Genomic DNA, 24,686 nt, shown 5'->3' on the forward strand with positions numbered 1-24,686 from the left:
CAAACAACGCAACACTTAAGATCATAGATAAACTGCAATAAACCTAAATTTCACAAACAAAACAAAACTTATGACTGGAATGTAGGGATCGCGCGAACGCAGACCCCCTCTACCACAAATTATGACGTAGGCTCTGCCATTTGAGCAGACCTTAGAGCAGCACCCTTCCCAAGTGCAATGGAAGTTACTGTCCTAGACCATGGGCCTTCTTGATCACCCATTGATCTCGTCCAGGTAAGTATGTTGTATAACCATTCACACTTTTCTTTTGTACCACAAGTTCCACACTTCTCACTACTCTTTCAGTGATGTAGGACTCCAAATATCTTTGAAAACAAACCTCTCATTAACTTAATCACCTCTGCCACCAAATACATTAACATACCTTACTTCCTGCTCATGATAATAAACTATTTGAAAACACCAACTTGTAACAACAAAATATAGAGAAAATTGACCTTGCACTTGTACCATAGAATGATTAAATGATTCTTCATTTATGATACATCAGCTGCAAAGTTCAATCTTATCGTGGGATTACAAACTTAAATATTTCAAAGAGAAATGACTGAATTTGTTGTAAAATAATTAATTACTTAACATGGCACTCTATGAAATGAGAATTTGAAACCAACATAGACAACAAACAAAGTGCATGTCTTTCTTCTTTTCCTGCTTTTGAAGGTTATTTTTTTAATTAAATTCATAATAACGATTTTAGATTTGATTAAAAAAAAGATTTTCATGATCTACATGAGAAAAAGAAAACACATTTTCCACGTTAAATGCAATCATTGTGTATAAACTAGACTAATTTTGAAGAATAAGAAATATTTCAGAGCTAAAAGCTAAATAATGAAAACACATAAATATACAAATTTTAAATCTTTATAACCTGTGGATTTCAACTCATGATTTGACATTTTGTTGCTAAACTTATAAGTGTCCTATATAAAATTTTCGGTATTCCACCAATCAAACCAGAAACAACATGTACCGAGTATAACATATAGACACAAGATCAAAAGGCTAAATAAACAATAAGAGAAGAATATATCAATTGTAGATAATATAATGTGATAAAAAAAAGTGATATCATGAGTTAGATATGTAAAAATAATGAATATATCCCAAAAATATATTAATGTTCTTTTTGCTCTTCTACGTACCATTAAACAAATTCATAGGACTACTTCGATAACTAACTTCAAAAAGTTAAGTGTACCTTTATTCAACCTGAACCTAAATTCTAATGATGTTATCTATATTGATTACTTGCATAAAATAAACTCGAAACTGAGAGGTCAACAAAAATTTATATATAAAATCAGTAATAAATGAATAAAAATCTATGTTATTAAAAGATAATCACTTAGTAGTATATTAATTATACATTTATTCCAATTTATACTTCCATTTCACTCTAATAGATTAGAAGATAAAACATTTATTTGAAATTCACACACTATATTTTATTTTATGTATTCATTGTGGCCAAAGTTCTTTTGAAATAGATAATACATAATATTTAGACATTATAATGTCAATTAAAGTGCATAGTAATCTCACTTGCTTTTGCTTTTGTAGAAAATGTTGAGCTACAATGAAGGAGTTGCGCAAATGCAAACTCCACTTCCACAAATTATGATGTAGGTTCTACCATTTTAGAAGACCTTAAGGGAATATACCTTAAGAGTGCAATGAAAGTCACTACCTTAGTCCAAGTAAGTATGTTGGACCTATGTACACACTTCTGTTTTTATATCTCTTGATTTTCATTACTTTATATACCTTAAACAATGTGGGACTTTACACACTTGTATACTCTCCACTTGTACCAACTTGACCATTTTTTTATACATATGTTACTTTGCACGAGTATAAAGCTCCTTCGATTTTTATAAATAATTACAATTACAACCAAAATACATCAAGAAATTGTTATTGCCAAAAAAATAATGAATGTTGAGTTGATGAGAAATAATAAGTGAATATTACATTATTCATAAGATGTAGGAGGAAACAAGGTATTTTGATGCCTGCATGGTTTCACATATTTTTAAAAATCATAACTTTTTGAGAGGTTAAAACCAAGGTACTAGTAGTGACTAGTTTCATAGTCGTAAAGTTCTTTTGACAAGAATTGTGGTATCTTCAAAACTTTTACTCGCTTTCTACTTGTAGAAAAATGGATCTAGATACTCTAAAATGATTCGTTCAACTTAGAGAGAAAAATCAATAATGTTAATAGTTGATACTGCATTCATATTCATATACATAAATTTCTCATTAGTGATTGAAATGGCTTATACCATTTTACTCACTTTAGATGAATTAGATCCTAGTAAAATATTTTGATACACTAAAACTAATGTAGTAATAAGTGGAATTCATTCTCATTCTAGTCCCATGGGTTGTCTCCAATGTGTTGTATACATTATTATTTTTGTTGGATTTGTCAAATGCATGCATTATCCTTATTCATGAAAAACTCTGCCAAGGATAAATATTCTTAACAAGGGGAAGGGAAAAAAACACATTTTCTTTTTCTTTTCTAAGCACTTATTTCACATCAATATATTTTAGAATGATATTAGTTTTGTGCAATTTGAAAATGATGTCAGAAAAAATGGAATTGTTTGGAAGATCGTTTCCTACTCATGGAACTTCAGTTAGGTGTAAAAACTAATTAATAGTATATAACAAAGGTGTTGTTTGTTGCCCCATAGAAGGCTAAAAAGATTATGGACTAATGGATTTTTTATTTCTTTAATGATGATAAATTGCCACCCTTGAATGTCAAATATAATTCCTAGTCCTTATGATAATCATGTTACTTACCCTTTTATTTAGAAGTAATGCATCCATTAATGAAGCTATTATACTTTTTCCAATACAAAACTAAGAGACAAGATAAATTAAGGTGATTTTTATTTATATTAAATATTTTTCTTTGCATTTTGTATTATTGGTAGATGTAAAAGAGAGAAAAAAAAGAGAACATAATATATATATATATATATATATGGAGGTGCATATAGGGTAATCAAAGAAAAAACAACCATGACAGTTGTGGGATTTGAACCCACGCCCTTTCGGACTAGAGCCTAAATCTAGCGCCTTAGACCACTCGGCCAAACTGTCCTTTGATATTGAAAATTGGGCTTGTAAATTTTATATTTTATTTACTTTTAAACATAACAAAATAATTTGCACTTACTTTATTAAGGAAGAAAATAAAGAGACTATGAATAAATTAGATTACATGATTTAGCTTTGTTCTAAGATGGGCCCTTTTAGTTGTTAAAATATTTTTTTCTCCAAAAATCAAACAATTTTTTTTTATATTTTTTATTAAAAAAAATATTTATGTGGATCTGACAAGGATTGAATTTGCTCCAACTTAGTCTTGTTCACAATAAGAAATAGGAGTTATGTAGTTCTTTATTAAAAAACAACTATTTTATGGTTATTGATATTTTTAAAATTTGAAGTCTTTTCTATTTTTTGAAATTTTAATATTTTTTTATAATTCGCGTTGTAATACCCCTTTCGAGTTGTCACGTGTAGAGATGGCAAATAAACCCGTCCCCGTGGGTATTGTCCGAACCAGTCCCCGTTTTGACGGGAAATCCTTGCACTGACTGGGTATGGGTATGGGTATAGGTATGGGGAATCCCCGACTTTTTAATTGGGTATGGGGATGGGTATGGGGATGTATATATCCCCGCCATAATACCCGTCCCCGCCATATCTCCGTCTCCGTTTAAATTATTAAAATATTCATAATTAATTAAGTAACCATATATATATATATATATATATATATATATACTTTCTATTTTTTATTTTTCTAATTATTTGGTTTGTCATGAAACTCATTCGCATCTCCCATACATTTTTCGTTATTGCTCAAACATTAAGTATGTATGTTGATATTTGAAAACTTTTCTTAGATCTCTAAGGTATTTTTTTTATCTTACCATACCCTTAATTGTACATTCATTTTCTTTTTTGTGATTTCTTTCAATAGTCTCTCAAATTATTTCTAAGACACACATTTGATATTTTTTTAATATTTTTATTTGTTGTTTATTTTCATCATCTACAATATCATTTCAATATATTTTATCTAATTATTTTTTATTTTTTAACTCATTATCAATCATACTGTAATTTTTCACTATAATTGTATAAATAACTTTTATCTACTACAATATAAAAATTTAATGTAATTGTCATGAATATTATTTTATCACCATCCAACATACATTGAAGTTCAAAAGATACAAGATCTATGTCAAAATTTTATTATTATGTTTATTATTTGTTCTTTGCATCATTTTGATCAAGATATGTATTATAACTTTTATTAGTGTATAAAAAATAGATTCATTAGAATTTTTATCAATTGAAGTAAACAAAAATTTAAAATATATTTTAATTTAAATATCTGTTTTCCTTTTATATTTTTAAATTTTATCAACTTTGTTTCATTAATGTTTGTAGTTTGCAAATTTAATAAATGTTTTGATCCTCATGAAATTTTATTTGATACTCTAATATAAAATGTAAACAATTATAATTTATTTAAAAGTATTTGATATTGAAGAAACAATCATCCTCTAATATTGAATATTTGATAATATTATTTTTCCATTACCATAATTTTTTATTATTTTATAAAAATTAATTAAAATTAATATTGGAGTAGCAAGAAAACGGGTACGGGTATGGGTACGAGATTATACCCGGTACCCGGTGGGGATGGGGATGGGACAAAAGTTTGATACCCGTTGGGTTTGGGGATTGGGATGGATATGAATGTTTTCTACGGGGATGGGTATGAGATAGCGAAACTCGTCCCTGCCCCGCCCTGTTGTCATCCCTAGTCAAGTGTAAATTATTTTCTGCTTTCAAACCAACGAAAATACTATGATACCATTCTATAAATAGGAACTTCATAAATACTTGTCCAAGTTCATTCAAATAAAACCTCACAAATACCAAAAAAGTCTATAAAGGTTCCTATTACAATTCTTTTAAAACACAAAAATTCAAAGGAAAATTCAACATAAAAGAAATCCAATTTTTTTTCAAAAGCTTTCAGAAAATCCCAAAGTTCTCCTCAACACGTCTCCTCACACCTATGCATTTGCACCAACATCTATGACAACATTTTCTCCCGTATAACACTCACATTATACGATCATCGCACAAACACAACAATGTAATGCAACTCACGTCATGATCACAAACGTGTTACATAAATTTAACCAAGTCATATTACTACCAAGTAATATCAATCAAATCATATTACCACCCACTAGTATCAATCTAGTATGTCATTCTCTTATATCTATCCACTATCGCAACGGTGGATTTTTGATGGATTTCTTATGAGGCATATTGTTTAAAAGTTTCACTTAGTAAAAAGTTAATACTTTCACAATTTTCTCAAAAAGAAACAACACGCATCAAATTGGTTCAGAAACATCTTCCTGTTTTTCGCGGAGCCATTGCGATCCAGTGCAACGCACAACGTTGGCCACCATAAACACCACCTACACGGAGAGCACAACAGTTCCACACCATTCCTACAACCTCACGGACCAACAATCACCATTGCAGTAGCAGCGCCTCCACACATCTGCATTTCAAAACTCCTTTCGCGTTCACAACACACCAACTAGCCGTAGCAGCCATTGCAGCAGCGAATGCATTATCTTTTCCATCGTAGCAACCATGGATGCAATTTCGTTAAACACCAGTGCAACACTCCAAAATGTAAATTGTAACATCCCAGTCGGATATTACTAATTTAAGTAATAAAAATTAAGAAATACGATGAAAACATAATTTATTATACTTCGCTTCCCAAAAACGCGGGAAATTTTAAAACATTTATTAATCGGATGTTATCCAAAAATCCATAATTTATGAAACTCCAATACAGTATCCAAATTCACAAATCAGTAAGACACTATTTACAAATTTCATAAAAATAATAACGGTAAAACTCCAGTAAAAGCTTTTCCCAGTTAACCCTCTCTCCGATGCTATGCCTCATCAGCACCACCTGCAACATCATCTGCTCCCGTGTAACGCATTACACGATCATCGCCAAACACAAGCAGATAGGGTGAGCTCATAAATAATTAACATATAAGTTAATAAAAAAAGTCAAGATACACCCATCTATTTTATTCTAGTTAATTCTTGGCCCAGACCTTAATCCCCAAGGCTTTTCAACCTTCACAACACATAAATAATTAGCCTCGAATTCAGGGTTTATGATGCTCACACGAACCTACCCGCTCGTGGTCCTACCTCTACGAACCTCCCCGCTCGCAGTGCTACTCTACGGACCTACCCGCCCGTAGTCCAACACACGTGATCCACTAGCTACGTACCTCCCCGCACGCAGCATCTCTCAAGTGTGAGCACGGAACATACGAACCTACCTTGCTCGTATCCCCACACGAGAGTAACATGATATGAACCTCCCCGCTCATATCATCACGTGTTCACCACCATCCATGAACCTAACCGCTCATGGCACAGCATCCCCTGATCCAAGTTTCACAACACGATAAAGAAAACAAGCAAAGCACACCACCCTACACAAGGTATATACTCAAGCTGGTCTTAGGGATTCCAATGCTTCCACGAACCTGCCCGCTCGTGGTCCAACTCTACGAACCTGTTCATCACCAGTCATGAACCTACCTGCTCATGACAACATCAAGCATATCCCAGACCAGGACCCACACCACAAACCATGCAAAACATATCACAATGCACCCTACCACTACACCATCGCCTAGCGTAGCCTAAGCACCGCTAGGCAAAATGGCAGTACAGACCGCCTGGCGATTCCACATCACCGTCGGGCGCCACAACTTATAAGACATTCCTGTTTCATACTATCGCCTGGCGGTTCAGTCTACACCGCTAGGCGCTACACCAGTAATGTGACACTACTGGTTTTAGGTACTCTAATTCATTTCCTAGAATTCAACCATTTAATTCTCAAACATCTAGAAATCAACATACACATTCATATATTCCAAATTACAACATCACAACATATATGCATCTTTCAAGTATAAGCACACATTCCTCTCTTTTATAATTCATATATACTTACCTCTTAAACCAATTCCAACACACACTTTATTTTCCCCTTCTCATTTTTCCCAACCCTTTGCATGCTTACAATTCCATTACATTTAAAGTATGATTATCATGTTCCCAAACTTTTCCAAAACCCGTCATGATCATGCAACACTCGGTCATAGTGATATCATCAATTGTGGCCTTATTCCCACACTTATAACATCTTACATTCGAGCTAACATATATAGGTTCATATATTCAACATGTCTCAACAAGCACTACCAAAAACATACTCATCAATCATGCATCAATATATTTATATATATATATATATATATATATATATATATATATATATATACATTCACCAATCAAGGCCATACCAGCACTTGATCACACTTAATCATCCATTAGTAATCATATTATTAGGGAATTCAACAACCAATCATGAGTGACATATATCTCCCTCTTCAGGCATACAATTTGAATCTCCACCGTTCAAAGTGAAGAACAACATGTTGTGAAACACCTTACAAAATTTCACCCAAATCGGACGGTTAACGAAGCGGGAAAGGCAATTTTACAAAAACTGCGCAGACCAGAAAAATCGGTGGCGCCTGGCGGCATGAACTAGCGCCGGGCGGTTCCTGCTCCACGAAAAGTACGGAAAACAGCGTTTTTCATGAATCAGACACCACGCTTCACTGATATGGCGCCTGGCGGTAACCAACGTGCCGCCAGGCGGTTCCTGCTGTTCCAGGAACCCCAACATTTTTCTTTGCACCTGCGAATCTCAACCCTTTCAGAACAACTCTGAGTTCAACCAATTTATGACTCTATAGGATACGATTCCATCTTTTAGGATTACAATTCATTCTCTAACACTTCCCATACCCGAATTCATTCACCCTTTCCATTTAGATTAGTGTCGTTTTTGAAATCCCCAATTCATCAACCCTAAGATAACCTTCATGCAATCTTCTTCTCAATTAAACCCCAATTCCACGAATTTCCAATGAAATACTATGTTTAATCATTCATAAATATTAGAAAGCAATTTCTCCTTGATTACAAACCTCCCAGAACCTGTGAAACATCAAAATCGAGCCAAAAGTGGCTTGCGTCGCCTAGCGGGTATTCGTCACCGCTAGGCCCTTCATAAAACCCAAAAAACTGGGTACTCTAACATGCACCGCCTGGCGATTAAGCCCGTGCCGTCAGGCGGTTTCGTCTCCAGAACCCCCAATTACCTAGAAATAAGATGAGTCGCCTGGCGGTGATTCATCACCCGCCAGGCGATTTCTGGAAAATTGCAGAAAATACGAAAATACATGAAATAGCAGAGTACATACATTCAAATTCTCATACATTTCATACAAATAAAAACAAGAAATAAAGGATTCGGTTCCAGCTCCCCTAACCTCTGATCCTCGCTCCAAACACGGATTGCACGTGACTTTTAATTCAAACTCACCCTTGCTCTTGCCTCACTCTTCCACAATGGTTTCCCACTCCAATTCTCCTCTATAATTCGTGCCAATCGCCCAGAAGTCTGTGATTCCGTATGCACTCCCCTGTCTCAGACCCTTAATCCCTTAATTATCCTCTCTCACTCTAATTTATTCCACCCTTAATTTCACTTAACCTTTTAAAACGAAAATTACAATAAAAGTGTGTGTTAATGTCTACTCAATATCCCTCACAGTGTATTTTTCCAGCACTCACGACTGCCTTCTTGGCTACTAGGTTTTCCAAACCTTTTCACATTCATGCCAAAGGAAAAATTGGCAAAAAGAAATTATTTAGTTCTCAACAAGGTTTGAACCCACACCCATGCACATACCAAACTAAGGCCAAACCATTCAACCAATCCAGATTTCATTATAACTCCTACAATTCTAGGAATTTATCATCACCCCATGCATTCAATATATAAACACACAAAAACGCATAATTTAAATAACACCCAAGTGGCACACATAGGACTCGAACCCAAGTCCTCACACACAATAAAGTACTCTCAACCACTTGAGCTAATACTTTTCCATGTCATAGTTCCTCACATTAATTACTTAAATGTTTCTAATACCCGCCATAATTAAATAATTATTTAAATAACTATTTAATTTTCTCGGCTCTTACATAAATCCAGTTTCGGGAACAACGACCATGATAGCCGTCGTCGACCTCCATTGATGAACCTTCGATAAAAACCCTAACTAACGAAATTGCATCTGCAGAAATTGCAACAGTCTATGAGCCGACCACCATAGGATATGCAACAGCTAGCAACACTGCTCTCTACTCCACCATCACAACCATGCACACCTTTGTTGGAGCAGAAAACGCGAAACCTGCATGAGCGCCTAGACCAGCACGCGAACACGAGATTAACACACGGAAATCGCACTGCAATAAACTGTGTAGTCCAAATTAGATCTGGAAAACGTGAACCAAGCTTCACGCACCTGCACCAGCGTTTTTGCATCGTTCCTCCAGTGCCTCCAAGCATGAACAATAACGATCATAATTCATTCTGCGGTAGAAACCCTAAGGGAGAAGAGAGAAAGAGAGGAATGCCACATGTCAGCTTCTCAATGGACAGTCAAAGAGTTAAATATGGTCAAACAGTCAACTTTGGGCAAATTCTGGTCAAAGTTCATCAAACAAGAGGGGTTTAACTACAAATGTTGATATTTTTGGATGTCTCTACAAATTTGGACTATCAGATCTCAAAATGGCTGATTTAGAAAACTAATACAAATATTAGTTGGTGATAATTTATCATATATCTTTAAGCAATTAATTTATTTAATTATATTAGATATTAATATCATCAACCAACTATATTTGTAAAATAGTCTATATCTCTCCATATATCTTTGAATATTTATCTTTATCTTTATTTTAAAATATATTTGAGAGATTTTAGCAACAGAAAAGCCTAGTCCAAGTCCTACATAAAGAGACCAAGGGGGAAGCAGAGAAAAAAAGCTCGGGACTTCGGAGTTTAGGAACCCTTAGGGGGGCCTAATTTCGTTTCCTTTCTCTCTTTTTCTCTCCATTCTTCTTCTATTTTTATTTTACTTTTGCATTCCATGGAATGCTAAACTTCTTGGGTTGATTCCATTGTAATTTCTTAATTGGATTCTGAGGTTAGATCAATTAATTTGTTTGTTCTTTTGATTCTTGTTGAGATTTATTTTCATCTATGTCTTTTGGTTCTTAATTTAGTAAAAGTAATGAATTTTACATTGTAGCAAGTTAGCATGGTGTTAAATCTACATAACATAACAATCGTATGAGTACAAGGGTTTTTAAATTTTAATTGAGAAGTTACTTTTATTAAAGGTGAAAACTTAGATTAGATATAAGAGGTAAAAGAATGGACATGATTAGGATTAGTAATATTTAATTGAGAAGTTACTTTGGTTAAATTTACTAAGATTAATCTACAAAGTTCTTGCTTTTGATTGAGAAGTTACTTTTGTTGAAAGTAAGGACGCCAACAAATTAATTGAGAAGTTACATTGATTAATGTGAAGTTTTCAACAAGAAATTAATAACAATAATCTTTAAGAAACCAGTGATGAATCCTATTTTGAAAAAGTAGTGGAATCAACCTATTTTTCTTTTCTATTATTTTCATCTTATTTTATCTTTTTATCTTTATCTCTCATATTTTTATTATTTTATTTGACTAACTCTTTTGTATAGTTTTATAAGAATTGATTTGTTAAAACTCAATTCTGTGTTCGTTGGGAGACGACTTTGGGTTACTTTACCCTTTCTATTTTGTTGACTACTTTCTTAACAATACTAAAGTTGTTATAGATAAGTAGTATTAATTTGATCGTTTGACGACTGCGTTATCAGTTGGGTGCATATTGGGTTCAGTTACAACATGAATGGTTCGTATTAAACCAAGTATTGGCAGGATATAAATGCATGAATCCTTGTGTAAAAGTATATGTGCTTGATTCTTATGACTTGTAGAATGTGCATGGAGTTTTGGTATATGTATCAACATGTTGTTGGTGTTCTAGATTGCGTGTAAGGTGAGTAGGTTCATTAGAACCTATTCTGAAGTGCCAAGAACCAATAACATTGACACTATTGGTGTGGCACCTGGCGGCACAGGGTAAGCCGCTAGGCGATAGTGGGTGCAAGTAAGCTTTGGGAGAAACATAATGCCCGAGTGATGTGCCAAGCAGTTTTGGGTGGAGAGTTGGATTGTGAGGAGGATTCTACACAAATTTAAATGGAGGTCTTGATGCGATGCTTTGTTGGGGGCCTAGTTACGAGTGCAACTTCTATTGGGGTAACATGTGGCCACTCGAGGTTGTAGCCTGGTGGTTTTGGAAGTCCAATGGAGTGTGCGAGATTGTGGCTTGTACGGATGGGTTTCGGAAGATTGCCCTCCTTAGTGTTAGCTGACGAGTTGGTAGTCATGGGACAAATACAAATTGTGGTTCGTATTGGGGAACTCCACTTCGTGTCGTGGATCGTGGTCGTGGTAAATTTATTCCCGCGTGTGGACTATTAGGTGGTGGTTTGTAGTCAGAGGGACGAGTAGACACTCGTGGTAGCAAAGATCGATCAATGTAATCATCAAAGGGTGTAGAATCAAGATGCGTCCGGGGGAAGTTTTTGAAGTTGAGGATTAAGGATTGTGGCTTGTGAGTCTTAGGAAAAGCAACACTCTTACCAGGTTTTGTGTGAACAGGGAAAGGTTATGCTCTTGCTGGGTTTTGGTGACAGGCAAGGGCGGTTGCTTGTAAGTCCTAAGGAAAGTAATACTTTTACTAGGGTTTTGGTGAACAGGTAAGGGTTGTTGCTTGTTTTTCCACGACGCGTTGGTTCGCAATGGGAGAAATTCTCTTCCAAGAGGTGTTAGGGCGTAGGAAAGGAAACTAGTTGGTTCTGAGGGAATGGTGTATTATGTTGTGAGACTTGGGAGTATTAGATGTATTTGGAATAGTGAATGATTATTTATTATATTGTGTAGTGTACTTTTATTCTGTTAAGCTCATCTTGTCTGCTTGTGTTTGGTGATGATCGTGTAATGTGTTAGACGGGAGTAGATGATGTTGCAGGTGTTGCTAGTGAAGCATAGATTCAAAGAGGGGCTAGCTTGGGGAAAAGCCTTTATGATGTTTTCTTGTTTTATGGATTTTAAACATTTTGTAAACCTTTATCTTACCAGACTTGGAATTTGTAATCAACAATTATAGTTTGTTAATTTTGGTTTATTGCGGTATAATAAATGTTTTAAACTTTCCCGCATTTTGGGAAAATGAGTTACCATAAATGCGATTTTATACTTATTTCCTATTTTAATTATTTAAATTAGTATATCCGACCGAGATGTTACTGTGGATGCAATGTATGTTTTCTATTGTTGTTCTTATTGGCTGATCGAAATGTTGATATTCTAAAGTGGTGGTGATGAACACTTTTTTTGTGGACTATTGTTGGGTGTAATGGAAGGAAATTTTGTGACGTGGTTTTGCACAGTTGGGTTTTGGGAAAAATAATGATAATGGGATTGTGAAATGGAATTTTAGTGAATGATGAGTTGTATTATTGGATAACGATTCTCAAGGGACGCTCAATGGTTGTGACGTTGGTTATATGGATTTTGCAATTTTTCTATTCATGATAAATACAGGAAATTATAATGCAAGATTAAATTTTGAGTTTTTGGATTAATGGTCAGTTTGGGTTTGGAGTTAATAATTATGAGTGGAATATCCAATGGAAATATAATTTTAGGTACTAAATTGTGACTATATGTTAATTATTGATGTTTTTTTATATGATCAATGGAATGATGTTATAAGGGTATAAGAAGTGGTTTCGGGTTGCTATTCTCTATGGAAAATTTATAGTTTTGTTGTTTAGGTTAAATAATTACGTGCTGAATTGTTAATATTAAGTGGTGAGTATAATTTTGATTTAATAGAAGAATGCTTATTAAGTGAATATAAGGTAAGTGAGTCCAATGTTAAGAGGATTACAAGTGCAGTGTATTTTTTTCTCCTTATTATTTGAACTCTGAAGGTTGTATCAATTTTAATGAATAAGCACATAGAATTGGAACTTTTGAATATGGGAATGATTTTATGCTCAATTAATTTGATGGTGGGATGATCAAAATTTTTGTTGTGTATTCTAGAGAATTGGTTGTATTGAAACATGTTCATTTTAATATGCCAAAACGTTGTTTTTTGTATTCGACGAGTGTTTATTTTTCTGGTCTGCTCAATTTTGGTAAAATTGAGTTTTTCGGATCGTTAACCATTGGATTGAGCTAAATTTGCGACATTTGATCGATAACACGTTGTTCTTTCGTTTGACCGTTGTGATAGTGGTAAGATATAAGAAAATGACATACTAAATCAATATTACTTGGTGCTAATATGATTTGATTGATATTACTTGGTGGTAATATGACTTGGTTAAATTTATGTAACACATTTGTGATCATGAGGTGAGTTGCATTACATTGTTGTGTTTGTGCGATGATCATATAATGTGAGTGTTATACGGGAGCAAATGTTGTCATAGATGTTGGTGCAAATGCATAGGTGTGAGGAGATGTGCTAAGGAGAACTTTGGGATTTTTGGAAAGCTTTTGAAAAAAAAAATGGTTTCTTTTATGTTGAATTTTTCTTTGAATGTTTGTGGTTTAAAAGAATTGTAATAGGAACCTTTATAGATGTTTTTGGTATTTGTGAGGTTTTATTTGAATGAACTTGGACAAGTATTTATGAAGTTCCTATTTATAGAATGGTATCATAGTATTTTCGTTGGTTAGAAAGGAGGAAAAAATTTACATGTGACAACACGAAAGGGGTATTACAGGGCGAATTATAAAAAGATATTAAAATTTCAAAAATAGTTGTTTTTTAATAAAGAACTACATAACTCCTATTTCTTATTGTGAACAACACTAAGTTGGAGCAAATTCAATCCTTGTCAGATCCACATAAATATTTTTTTTAATAAAAAATATAAAAAAATGTGTTTGATTTTTGGAGAAAAAATATTTTAACAACTAAAAGGGACCATCTTAGAACAAACCTAAATCTATTGTCGGATTCCACTTTTTATGTAGTTTTTTCGTAGTTTTTCTTGATAAATTATGGTGACAACTCCATTCTTGTTTTCAAAAGATGTATTTCTTAGTGTCTTGTCGTGAACACGATGACAACACACGGGAGTTATGTTTGACTAAACACAACTTCAATTTGAGGAGTTATAAGTCATGCCATGCAAGTAGGACTCAGTCATGTACATAATTTTTTTCAAAACTTGCCAATTTGGATAATATCTCACTTAAATTGCACCATTGCGAAAAACATGTCCCATTTAATATCATGTAATCTAATTTATTCATAGTCTCTTTATTTTCTTCCTTAATAAAGTAAGTGCAAATTATTTTGTTATGTTTAAAACTAAATAAAATATAAAATTTACAAGCCCAATTATTAATAACAAAGGACAGTTTGGTCGAGTGGTCTAAGGCGCTAGATTTAGGCTCTAGTCCGAAAGGGCGTGGGTTCAAATCCCACAGCTGTCATGGTTTTTTTTTTCTTTGATTACCCTATATGCACCTCCATTTCATATATTGTGGGTAGGGAAAATTATATTATTTTGAAAAATATTTAATATAAATAAAAAATAAAAATCACCTTAATTTATCTTGTCTCTTAGTTTTGTATTGGAAAAAGTATAATAGCTTCATTAATGGATGCATTACTTCTAAATAAAAGGGTAAGTAACATGATTATCATAAGGACTAGGAATTATATTTGAGATTCAAGGGTGGCAATTTATCATCATTAAATATAAAAAAAAATCCATTAGTCCATAATCTTTTTAGCCTTCTATGGGGCAACAAACAACACTTTTGTTATATACCTTCTTATTAATTAGTTTTTACACCTAACTGAAGTTCCATGAGTAGGAAACGATCTTCCAAAAACTTTTTCATGAATAAGGATAATGCATGCATTTGACAAATCTAACAAAAATAATAATGTATACAACACATTGGAGATAACCCATGGGACTAGAATGAGAATGAATTCCACTTATTACTACATTAGTTTCAATGTATCGAAATATTTTACTAGGATCTAATTCATCTAAAGTGAGTAAAATGGTATAAGCCATTTCAATCACTAATGAGAAATTTATGTATATGAATATGAATGCAGTATCAACTATTAACATTATTGATTTTACTCTCTAAGTTGAATGGATCATTTTAGAGGATCTAGATCCATTTTTCTACAAGTAGAAAGCAAAAGTTCTGAAGATACCACAATTCTTGTCACAAGAACTTTACGTCTATGAAACTAGTCACTACTAGTACCTTGGTTTTAGCCTCCCAAAACCTTATGATTTTCAAAAATTTGTGAAACCATGCAAGCATCAAAATACCTTGTTTCCTCCTACATCTTATGAATAATGTAGTATTCACTTGTTATTTTCACCAACTCGGCATTCATTTTTTTTTTGGCAATAACAATGTCTTGATGTATTTTTGTTGTAATTGTAATTATTTATAAAAATCAAAGGAGCTTTGTATTCATGCAAAGTAACATATGTATAAGAAAATTGTCAACTTGGTACAGGAGGAGAGTATACAAGTGTGTAATTATATAACCTTGTTTCCTCCTACATCTTATGAATAACGTAGTATTCACTTGTTATTTCTCACCAACTCAACATTTATTAGTTTTTTGGCAATAACAATTTCTTGATGTATTTTGGCTGTAATTGTAATTCTTTATAAAAATCGAAGGAGCTTTATACTCGTGCAAAGTAACATATGTATAAGACAATGGTCAAGTTGGTACAAGTGGAGAGTATACATGTTTGTAAAGGAATTATGTTATCTTCAAAAAAATTTCTTGCTTTCTAGTTAGAGTAAAATGGATCTAGATCTAAAAAATTAATCATTCAACTTAGAGAGTAAAATTAGTAAACTTAATAATTGATAGGGCATACATATGCATACATTTCTCATCTGTGATTGAGATGATTTATTTTATTTTACTCATTGTAGATGAATCAAATTCTAGTAAAATATTTTGATACACTAAAATTGATGTAGTAATAAGTGGAATTGATTATCATGATATTAATACGAGTTGTCTCCAATATGTTGTATACATTATAACTTTTGTGAGATATGTGCAAAAGTCCTTTTGATGTTATTGTTGATAGTTGACAAATGCATGAATTATCCTTGATTCACGGAAAACTTTGTCAAGGATAAATATTCTTTAACAAGGGTAAGTGAAAAAAATTGCATGCTCCTTTTCTTCTTAAAGATAAAACTATTGTAATATTGAAACAGTAATAAGATAACATATAGACCAAAAAAAAAGTAAATGAATAATAGGAGAGGAATATATGTATTATAGATAATATAATGTGATAAAAATAAAAGATAAAAAGTGATATTATTAGTTAAATATTTAAAAATAATGAGAGTATCTAAAAAATAAAAAATGTTCTTTTTTCTCTTGAGCAAATTTATTAATGTAGAAAATAGTTTAAGAGTAGAAATGATTTTGTAGATGAAACTTTTATTTTTGTAGTATTAAAAAGTTAAGCTATCAATATAATTTTTTATTAATCGAGTTTTCTTATATAAAACCATCATTTGTCTAAAACATTTACTCTAAATCTTTCTTTGCAATCTTTGTAAAATTTCGACCTCGTCTTTCATCCCTTTGAAGATTTGCACCCACCTATAGACTCCTAGTGTAGAGGGCAACACATTTGTTAATTCAAAAGTGTGATTACAGTCATTTTCTCCTTTTTTTTCTTGAGTCAGTTATGTTCTATTTGCATGTGGCCTCTATAAGGTTTTCATGTGACCCCCAATACCCTAAACTAAATCTCTATTTTTTTATGGTCATAAGGGTATGTTCAGATCATTTATGTGTGTTTTCTTTGCATAGTTAAAGTTACTTGTGAGAGTTGTGTTATGTGGAGCATTAATAGTGTTAGGAATTTACTAACAAGGTAATGAAAGCTAATATATTATAATAATACTTAAATTTTTAATTAAGGCATTGAGGCTGTAATTTGTTGTATTAATTAGAGTAGAGTAGCTTTGATAATTTAATTGGTATAATATGACTATTATAAATGTTGAAATTCATGTGAAGTTTTGGTTTGTAATATGGTATTTGTGAGTTTGATATATCAATTAGATAAGTGGTGTCATTTTAGGTGTTTTTGAACTAAAAGGTAGGTATTTTAACATGAGGAATGGATAAAATTCTTGAATAGCCTCTTTGTGATCCAATATATGAGCTCTTCATCTACTGATTATGCAGACTCTCTCGGTGAGTGCTCTGGTCATTGGATAAAACTTGTTTTTTCAAAATATAAAGAGCAAGGGTGATGTTTGTTAGTGCAAGGTGGCTCTAGAAAAGGGTGATGAATAAAGCATGTAAACATTTTACAATTATTTTGCGCAGACATAATATAAGTGAACCAAAATTTTAAGGATTTATACTGGTTTACCTCCCACATTGAGGCTACGTCTAGTCTTTTAAGCAACTTGCTTAAAAAGTTCCACTAATCAAATCCCTTAACTTTCACGAGTATCATCCTCTTCAAGTATTACTAGTATAAACCTCTCTAGGTTACAATGGGTTTAACCTCTCCAAGTATCTTTCTCAATCTCTCATTGAGATCAAGAACTTTCATTTACAATAAACAATAATGATATCTCATGCAGAAGAATACAATCACGCTCATAGGGTAAACTTCACAATGTGAAGGATATTACAATGTTTAACACTAAACCCAATATCACTCCACAATGGGAAGTTAGAAAAGTTAAGAAGATTGGTCAAAGAGGAGTTGAATTAGTTATACAATGTACAATGTGACCATTTAATTCAATATTTCAGATTAAAGGTATTGAAACAAAGATTAAGACCTATTCACCCAACACTTTTGGGTTTAAACCCATTTTTTCAGAGAGAGATTGTAATATCCTGGCCAGATATTACTAATTTAAGTAAAATAGAAATAATAATAGTAATAATATCACATTGAATAAAAACTCTTTCCCAAAACGCGAGAAAATTTCAATTTTATTAAAACCGCTAAAATCCAAAATTTGTACTTTAACTCAAAGTTTACATATCCAAATATTGGTTATAAATCCTGTTCAAAAAATAGTAGATATAATCAATAAAACAAAACTCTCATGTTGCCCCTCTTTGATGCTATACCTCACCAGCTCCACCTGTAACATCATCTACTCCCATGTAACGAATTACACGATCATCGCCAAACACAAGCAAATAGGGTGAGCTAACAACATAAATACATACATAACCAAAATAAAGTGCACACACACACACACTCGGTCGGGAATCCTCCATACCCCGATTCCATAAAACATGGTCACTACCATGTTCATCCACGCTCTACATCCTCAGATGGTGACCTTAAGATAATCCTTGCTACCACAAGCCACAACTCGTGGTTCCACCTCTACAAGTCAAAACTAGTAGATAGACTACGGGACTATCCTGTTACGGACCACCATCCGTAACGCTAGGTTGAGTTCCCAATATGAACCATAATTTGTATTCTCAACACAAGATTTACAACCCCACTGGCCACAACCCGTGATTTTCCTAATCAAGTGGAGCCCATCCATATGAGCCACAACTCGCATACTCACACCGGTTTTCCAATATCACTAGGACACAACTCGGGATCACTAGGTGTTTACCCTCCATTTTAAGCCACAACTCAAGGAATGCCTTAGTAAGCTTCATCCTTAAGGTGTCATCCAAAGCATTGTAGAACACGCACCAATCCATTAGAACAACCTGTTGTCCCCTGCCTAAGCGCTGCCAACCGAAGTTTGGTTGTAGACCGCTTAGCATAAGCCTTTTGCCACCAGGCGCCACACGCTCCAAAAATCTCTAGATTTCCAGGTATCGCCCGAAAATCCTACACTTTAACGTGATCCATATTTCTCTTATGCCTATGCATTTATAATGCACGTATACCATTCCCATTTGAAACCATATCCACCTTCAAACCCAATCACAAGTTAAACCTAAATTTATGAACTCCAAGTCTTACTCACTGAATAACTACAATCACCCTTCCAACAACCCTCTTATAATTCCATCATCAAACCTCGACACTTAGCCATGTAATTCCATCAAACACAACACGTAGTGCCACTTTTCCCTCCGCTGGTGCTTGGCGGCAAGCCAGGTCCACTAGGCGATGCATAGAATTCTAGGTAAAACCCAAAATTTCTTTGCACCTATGACAACCCTCAATTCCCATGTCCAGTTTCACAACCCAACAGCTAATCATGCCTACAATTGTACAAATACTCAACCTACATCATATCTAACAACTTTTTAGTGCAATTCATACTACAATTAATCCCCGAACATCAAAATCCCAATTTTCCCAAAACCCTAAAATGCACTTATGATCATACTCACAATGATTCAACCTATTGCTCGAACCACAACACAATTCAATAATTCTTGACAGTTCGCAATGTATCCAGTTGCTAAGAACCTTTTTCCCTCGATCTGAATAACCCAAAAACCACAAAACACTAAAAACGAGCCAATCTTGCTTGCGCCGCTTGGTGGGTATTCATCGCTGCTAGGCGCTTCATGTAAAAACCTAAGAAACTGGGTTACTCTAGTTGTGTCGCTTGGCGGCTAGTTCATAGCGCCAGGCAGTTTCTGGCAGAAACCCAAAAACTAACAACAATACACATGGCTTGCTTGGCAGACCTTCAAGGCAGCAAGGTGGTTTTTAAAATTTCTAGAAACACGAAAAGAATCTAGAAAATGGCAAGGACCAACGATTCACATACAATACATACAACATCCAATCAATTAACAACATATTAAAGCACGACAGATTAACGCCTAAAATTTCTTAGCCCATTTTTTCCTTAGCCCTTGTTTCCTCTCCAAAGTTGATTCCAGCCCTCAATACTCTCACTACTAGGTGCCCAAACTCTCTTTTCTCAATGCCAAATTCATTCCTCTAGTTAAATCTCTCAAGGCCTCTCTTTTCCTCCCATCTTCCACCATAATTTAATTTAATTAATAATAAAAACGAAAATTATTATTATGAGGCATTAATGGCAATGGCCATCAAATGCCATTAACAGGAGGTCTTCTTAGCCCTTCCACCTCCCTATGACGGCAAGGGTTTCTGAACATTTCCCTTCATGACCAAAAAGAGTTTTTGCAAAAAGAAACCTATTTTTGCATAAGTTAAGGTTTGAACACACAATCACACACTTGCCAAGCAAATGCACAACCAACCAACCAAATCATGTTTCAAGATAATTCTTATACAACTAAGGTTATATTATCACGCACTAGGGTCAAGCCTATTTAAAATAATAAAACAATCAAATTAACACACAAATGACATCCACATGACTCAAACCCAAGTCTTCTCCTAATAGCCAAGTACTCTCAACCACTTGAGCTAGTATTGTTCCCTATCACAACTCCCCACATTAAATTTCATAAAGATTCCATTACCGAAATTTATATTAAATAATTATTTATTTAATTATTTAATTTTCTCGGGTCTTACAGAGATGAGATCTTAATTCTTTAACCTTATATACTTCATCAATTTGGCTAAGTACTTGTTTATTTGTAGTTGGAACGATGACTCTACTTCCTACTCCTAATAAATCATAATATTTTATCACTTTTTCTAGTTCTTCTGAGGTACCCGCATCATCTAACAAAACTTTCTTTTGCATTAAAGATTTATAAAGATGGCTAGAGAAGTTCCTATGAGTGTCTTCACCTCGAAATCTTAGAAAACGTCATATCTTTGTCTTTTAGACGAGTTAGAGGAAGACACAACATCACTTATCATTTGTTGCTCAACCATTGTGCATTTCATGTGTTGAACCCACAAACTGCAATTATTATAATGTAAAAAAGGTTTTATGTTGAAATGTTTTCTTCACACTTGTCCTTAACATTATGATTTGGTGTCTAAAATGAGAGAGTCAAAACTAATATGATTAACGTGTTGTGATCTTAGGAAATTTTACCTTTGAAAAGTTGTTTGTGCATTTTAACATAAAATAGAGCTCAATAAATGATTAGAAATAAAAAGTCTGATAAACTTTAGATTACACTATGGCAGTGTGAAAGCATCAAAGGTTTACCGAAAGGAAACATAAACTAGACTAGCTTCAACTTTTTTGTTCCATGATTAAAGACATTTCTCTCTAAATACTTGTCTGGCATAGATTTTTTTCGTTGTAGAAAGATTTTGCACATCCTCATATCCAATATGATTGTAAGTTTTAATGTTTATGGATTTTAATAAATGAACAAAATTTACCTAACAAAATATAGAAACTACAAAAAAGTGAAAAATAAAAACTCAATGTGAATACTATAATAAATTAACCTTCAACCTTAAATATGAACAGTTAAATTTGATATTACTACCAAATGACATAATTGGCAACTACAGAAACATAAGAATCCCAATTAGAAGAGCATATAACCAACCAAAAACAAGATAAAAACAATGTACACAGACTGAACCAACACAAACAAAGATTTCTACTAAAACAAAGAAGAACTTAAAGACTGTGGGAAAACCTGAACTACAAAAACAACACAACACTTAAGATCATAGATAAATATGAATAAACCTAAATTTCACAAACAAAACAAAACTTATGAATGAAATGTAGGGGTCGTGCAAACTTATGAATATATCCCAAAAATATATTAATGTTCTTTTTGCTCTTGTATATACCGTTAAACAAATTGATATGACTATTTCAGTAACTAACTTAAAAGTTAAGTGTACATTTATTCAACTTGAACCTAAATTTTAATGATGTTGTCTATATTGATTACTTACATACAATAAACTTGAAACTAAGACGTCAACAAAAATCTATATATAAAAGCAGTAATAAATGAATCAAATGTTATTAAAAGACAATGACTTAGTAGTAAATTAATTATACATTTATTCCAATGCATATTTTTATTTCACTCTAATAGATTAGAAGATAGAACATTTATTTGAAATTCACACACCATATTTTATTTTCTCTATACATTGTGGCCAAAGTTCTTTTGAAATAGATAATAGATAATATCTAGACATTATAATGTAAATTAAAGTTCATAGTAATATCACTTGCTTTAGCTTTTGTAGAAAATGTAGAGCTACAATAAAGGAGTTGCGCGAACACAAACTCCACTACCACAAATTATGGTGTAGCCTCTACCATTTTGGCAGACCTTAAGGTAGCATACCTCAAGAGTGCAATGAAAGTCTACCTTAGGCCACAGGCCTTCATGATCAACCATAGACCCTATCTAGGTAAGTATGTTGGACCCCATCGGGTAGTGCATGTGAAAATTGATGCTTGCATGGTTTCACATATTTTTAAAAATCATAAGATTTTGAGAGGCTAAAAGCAAGGTACTAGTAGTGACTAGTTTCATAGACGTAAAGTTCTTATGACAAGATTTGTGGTATCTTCATAAATTTTTCTTGCTTTCTACCTGTAGTAAAATGGATCTAGATCCTCTAAAATGAGTCATTCAACTTAGAGAGTAAAATCAATAATCTTAATAGTTGATATTGCATTCATATTCATATACATAAATTTTTCATTAGTGATTGAAATGGCTTATATCAATTTACACACTCTAGATGAATCAAATCCTAGTAAAATATTTTGATACATTGAAACTACTGTAGTAATAATTGGAATTCATTCTCATGCTAGTCCTATGGGTTGTCTCCAATATGTTGTATACATTATTAATTTTGTTCGATTTTTCAAATGCTTGCATTATCCTTATTCATGAAAAACTTTGCCATGGATTAATATTCTTTAACAAGGGTAAGGGAAAAAAACCGCATTTTCTTTTTCTTTTCTAAGCACTTATTTCACATCAATTTATTTTGGTTCAAGTACTCTTTTGGTCGTTCTATTTGTCAAGTAATGTTAGTTTGGTCGTCATTTTCTAAAAAATGATTCAATTTAGTCATTACCGTTAGTTTGACCAGATAGTGTTAAAGTCAACATCAAGTGTCAATTTCTGGTTTTTTTGAATTTTTGAATTTTTTTTTACACGTGTCATTTCACAGTTGTGCTACGTGTCAAAATGATTCAATCTAGTCCCTATATATGTTTTTAGTATCAATCTAGTCCCATAATAAAATTAAAATGTAAATTTTAGTAAGAATATCATCATAACATTTATACAAAAAGTAAATTGAGTGTCAATTTAAAGAGGGACAATATTGCTTCATTTTTACAAAAATTGGGACTAAATTGAAACTAAAAGCAAATATAGGGACCAAATTGAATCATTTTGACATGTGGCACAATTGTGAAGTGACACGTGTAAAAAATAAAAAAATTCAAAAAATTCAAAAATTCAAAAAAACCAGAAACTGACACGTAGTGTTGACTTTAACATCGTTTGGTCAAAATTAACGGCAAGGACCAAATTGAATCATTTTTACAAAAACAAGGACCAAATTGAGACAACGAAAAATTGGAGGACCGGTGTGACACTAGATAAATACAAGGACTAAAAGAGTAATTTAACCATTTATTTTAGACAAATATTAGTTTTGCACATTTTGAAAATCATGTCAAAAAATGGAATTGTTTGGCCGATCGTTTCCTACTCATGGAACTTCAGTGAGGTGTACAAACTAATTAATAAGAAGGTATATAATAAAGTTGTTGTTTGTTGCCCCATAGAAGGCTAAAAAGATTATGGACTAAAGGATTTTTTTTTGTATTTAATGATGGTAAATTGCCACCATTGAATCTCAAATATAATTCCTAGTCCTTATGATAATCATATGTTACTTACCCTTTTATTTAGAAGTAATGCATCCATTAATGAAGCTATTAGCTTTTTTTCCAACACAAAACTAAGAGACAAGATAAAATTAAGGTGATTTTTATTTTTTATTTACATTAAATAGTTTTCTTTACATTTTGTATTATTGGTAGATGTAAATCATAAGCATAGCTTTAGGTAAATTTTATATTTTATTTACTTTTAAACATAATAAAATAATTTGCACTTGCTTTATTAAGGAAGAAAATGAAGAGATTATGAATAAATTAGATCATGTGATATTAAATGGAAATGTTTGTCACAATGGTGCAATTTAAATGAGATATTATCCAGATGGGCAAGTGTTGAAAAAATTATTTACATGACTAAGTCCTACTTCCATGGCAAACACATTGAGAAAGACATCTTTTGAAAAAAGAATGGAGTTGTCACCATAATTTATCAAGAAAAACTACAAAAAAAAAAACTACAAAAAAAAAACTACATAGGAAGTGGTATGCGAAACTAGATTTAGGTTTGTTCTAAGATGGTCCCTTTTAACTAAACTTGCAAAATTAATTTAGTTATTAAAATATTTTTTTTCTCCAAAAATCAACAAAATTTTTTTATATTTTTTCAAAAAAATATTTATATGGATCT

General features: G+C 32.8%; 4 non-coding genes and 1 pseudogene across 4 annotated transcripts; 1 reads left to right on the forward strand and 4 right to left on the reverse strand.

Moving 5' to 3' along the window:
- Positions 1 to 81: 81 nt before the first annotated feature.
- On the reverse strand, positions 82 to 242 carry LOC114189331. The gene has a single exon (XR_003605635.1). It is a non-coding gene; the product is annotated as a U1 spliceosomal RNA (small nuclear RNA).
- Positions 243 to 1,605: 1,363 nt separating this feature from the next.
- Positions 1,606 to 1,732, reverse strand: LOC114189281 (annotated as a pseudogene).
- A 1,332-nt stretch (positions 1,733 to 3,064) lies between these two features.
- TRNAL-UAG lies at positions 3,065 to 3,144 on the reverse strand. The gene has a single exon. It is a non-coding gene; the product is annotated as a tRNA-Leu (tRNA).
- An 11,480-nt stretch (positions 3,145 to 14,624) lies between these two features.
- On the forward strand, positions 14,625 to 14,704 carry TRNAL-UAG. Its single transcript has one exon. It is a non-coding gene; the product is annotated as a tRNA-Leu (tRNA).
- A 7,686-nt stretch (positions 14,705 to 22,390) lies between these two features.
- Positions 22,391 to 22,547, reverse strand: LOC114189271. The gene has a single exon (XR_003605588.1). It is a non-coding gene; the product is annotated as a U1 spliceosomal RNA (small nuclear RNA).
- Between the last annotated feature and the right edge of the window lie 2,139 nt (positions 22,548 to 24,686).

This window comes from Vigna unguiculata, chromosome 6, assembly GCF_004118075.2.
Source record: "Vigna unguiculata cultivar IT97K-499-35 chromosome 6, ASM411807v1, whole genome shotgun sequence".
NCBI lineage: Eukaryota > Viridiplantae > Streptophyta > Magnoliopsida > Fabales > Fabaceae > Vigna > Vigna unguiculata.